We start from the raw sequence: 3,902 nt of genomic DNA, 5'->3' as shown, positions 1-3,902 counted from the left end.
TCACAGCTCCAGACTTATTTGTTCATTAATGACGTCATCAGCGACTAGTCGACTTCGACTCGACTTTCATCACATAAAAGTTGACTTTAAAAAAAATCAAGAGTCGTTTAACCCCTAATAAATATATATATATATATATATATATATATATAAATCAGTTATTAAAAATGTTATTGGTTCATTTATAATTAATGTATAATTTATAATATAAACTAATAATATTATATTAATTTATTTTATTTTATTTAGAATATAACACACAAAATACATCTAATTAACTTCTTTATATCTCATATATAAAAATACAAGTTATTAAAAATGTTACTATGTAAATGCTAATTTACAAAATGCATAAAATAAACATTTTCAAAAATCCCAGCTATCACACAGTTACCTATTATTATTATATATTTATTTCTATGGGGACAATAAAGAAATTTGATTTCACAGATTTGGCCATTTTTTAAATGAAACCCCAAAATGTTTGTGTGTGCTATCTTGCACACATGCACATATTAAAAGAAAAAAACAATTTAGAGAATCCAGATTTGGTTTCTTCCATGTTAAGCTGTGCCTCCTGCATTTGGCATGTTGCTGACTGCATATATGGCTGCACATTAAAAAATTAGATCCTAAAAATTTGATCTGAAACCTAAAAGCAGCGTGTAATTTTCTTCCGAACAGTCTTCAACATTAATGAGACAGAAACGACTATTTGTCTGCTCTCGTTTCCATATTACATGCACATCTTTCCTGAGGGTAACGTGAGACTATACATCAAATGGCTCATTTAATGTATAATTAAAACAGAACTTTTCAATCTTTAAATTAAATAATGATTCTTTCAGGTGTCCCAACAGACCTATGAAAAATAAATCTCAAACATAGGTTTATTTATTTTAAAATAAAGATTATTTATTTATTTGTAATAATGATTAATTAAAAAAAAGACATCAGCTGAAATCTAACAGCCATCGCAGTGCAAAATATTCCTCTGAATGCTTTTCCAGAAGAGTTGCAACGACTGAGGATTCACCTTGACCAGGATGAAGACGGCAGAAATGAGAAACTCTTGCTAATGTGCGGATTAAAGGAAAGAGAAGAGAGCGGCATAAGATCCTTACGTAATGGCAGGGTCTTCATAAAACATTCATTAGTCTGCCTAAAAAAAAACGGCTGGATCAACACCACTGCCATTCCCCACATTCAACACACAGACCTAAAAACAACCACACTGTCAATGTGTGTATGCATAGCTGAGTGGGCATGTTTAGACCGCTGTGCACATATCAGTGTAAATGTACTGGTGAAAGAGTGCAACATTCATGTACAAAAAAGTGCATTCTCTGAATGCTAGTGTTGACCTGAGGACTGTGTTGTGATGGTTTTAGGGCATGAGTTAGTGAGGATGTTTTTACTGCTGTCAGACCAATGAGGACACAGTAATAAATGATACCAGCCGCAATGCATCAGGACATGCAGATTAAGGCCAGGTTCATCCAGATATAAAGATAAGCACATGCACATAGGTTCTGTGCCAATCCTTATAAGCTGTCTCGCAGTCTACATAGACAACTACCTTCTAAGGCAAGAATCTGATTAGTAACTTAAATGAAATGTCAACACATGCTAATGTGCATAAATAGGGCCCCTCAAATGAAAGACACAGAAAAAACAGCTAATATTCAGAGTTGATTTTGATCATGGTCGACTGATATATAATGTGAATATTTGCCATTTTTTAATAAAAAAAAAACAAATCCTTGTTTATTTTATAGATTTATTTTCATTTAAGTTCAAATTGTATTTTTGTATTTAATTTCAGCTATTTTTATGCATGTATTTAAATTAAATAGTGTGATAACATGTAAATCGGCCTGCTCTTTAAGATACTGGCATCGGCCAGCAAAAAAAAAAATCAATACTGGTTGACCACTAATTTAATCTATGCTAAATACGCTACAATACTATATAAAACAAAACAAAGAGCACGGACAAATATTGGGTAATTTTTAATTAGATAATTTTCAGTACTAAAAGTCCACACAATCCACCATCTTTGAAGGAAAAATGAATTTATCCCAATGCATTCTGAGACTTGAGATTTGAGAAGAATGTGTGCAATTCCACCTATATTTTGGTCAAAACTAGATATGTGATCATTTGAATAATATGCGATAATAATTTTGATGCTCGCGGTTGTAAATTAATGCACCAATGATGTCAAAAAAATGCATTTTACATTTTAGCGTATTGGTGGCAAATTTGCATGAATTCGTACAATCTCAGTCACTTGCTGCTTATGTCCCACTGATGGTTAGATTTAGGGGAGAATATTCATTAATTTTTTTTTCTTCTAAAAACTATGTTTTGTGCAATCAAATTGTACAAATTCATACAAAATCACCACCTAGTAAAATCATTATGTTTTCTCATGAGATCGGGTGGAGTTTGCATAAAGTTCATGCTCAGATAAAAACTGCAAGCTCACCCTAAGCTGAAAACCTATTTCAAGGGTGATTATACTCAATTCAGCATTAAGTTTGATGCATAAGGGTTAAAAAGACATTTCTGAACCCAGCTACCCAGCATTCAAGAACATTTTTACCATTTTTACCATTTGCATTAAAACCCTCCCTCATAGGCGCTCCGATAAGGATGTGGAACATGACCATCCAGTCTGGGCCGTCTGAATCAGTCTGTTTGATTCCAGTCCATCCGTCAGGTTGGCCCGAAGGCAACGGAGCTAATTTAGCCTGTCTCTCACAAGCTGTCACATGCTCCCTTCCTCTCATTCTCCTCACAGGGGTGTCATTGCCGTTACGTAATTACTAGCTAGCTGAACATACAAGAGCGAGGAGAAGAAAAAGCACTTTGAGGAAGAGGACAGGGAGTGTTTTGCTTAGTTTCTTTTCAACTGAAATTGCATCGCTTTAGGCATTCGGGCTGACTGGAAGCATGACAGCAGACTCTTTCACATCAGTCCTGGCTCAGCACTGTGTATGGTCACAAAAATGGCACAGGCTTCAGTTATGACAGATCAGAATGACAGGTTTTCAACGCAGCTTTAAATGGTTGTGTCAAGGTGACTAACGCGAGCAAAGGTGGTCAATACAGGTGACCCACAGAAAATAAAATACTCTGGGTGTAAATACTGTGAGCAAAGAGAGAGGCAAGGATTATTTCGGGGTCAAACTCAAGTTAAGCTCAGCATTTGTGGCATGATGTTACTAAAATAAATGAATGTTGCTCGTTTTCTTTAAATAAAACAAAACTCTGGGTTACAGTAAGACACTTACAATGGAATAGTACCAGTGTTACATTAGTATCATCGAGATGCTATTTTAATTTTTGTTAATATTTAGAATTAGATTTTTTTTTCAGTTTTCATGCTAATTTTAGTTAAAGCTTTAGTATTTAGTATTTTTATTTTAAGTTTTTGCTGTTTTTAACAATTGTTTTATTCCAGTTTTAGTTTGTCATTTTAGTACATCAAGTTAAACTAAATAAAAATGAGAAATGTTTCCTTGGAAACTAGCTGAAATATATATTTTTTTTTTGACAAGAAAATCAATGTATTAACAATTAAAGATTTCAAACAACTTCACTGCCATGACAACATAATGTTCAAAACCCTAAAATGACCGTAAAAAGAGTGTAAACATTGATTTTAACAGCTTTACAGAACAAATAAATAGTTATCCTCCACAAATGGTCCTAATTCACTTCCATTGTCAATTGTCTTCCCCAGAATTATTTTGTGTTGATAATCATTGTGCAATCAGCAATCCGTTGATTGAGCTTAACTTGTATTCCTTTAACATAAAAAATATATGTATATATATATATATATATATATATATACACACATATATATATATATATATATATACAGTGGGTAC

The 3,902-nt window shown here is 33.1% G+C and overlaps 1 protein-coding gene across 3 annotated transcripts in view; it reads right to left on the bottom strand.

Annotated features, from left to right (window-relative positions):
* Positions 1-3,902, bottom strand: part of LOC107656329 (cyclin-dependent kinase 17-like) — a 73,683-nt gene that overhangs the window by 24,573 nt on the left and 45,208 nt on the right. The window lies entirely within an intron of this gene.

Source organism: Sinocyclocheilus anshuiensis, unplaced genomic scaffold (assembly GCF_001515605.1).
Source record: "Sinocyclocheilus anshuiensis isolate Anshui unplaced genomic scaffold, SAMN03320099.WGS_v1.1 scaffold183, whole genome shotgun sequence".
NCBI lineage: Eukaryota > Metazoa > Chordata > Actinopteri > Cypriniformes > Cyprinidae > Sinocyclocheilus > Sinocyclocheilus anshuiensis.
This window is presented reverse-complemented; position numbering and strand designations above follow the sequence as displayed.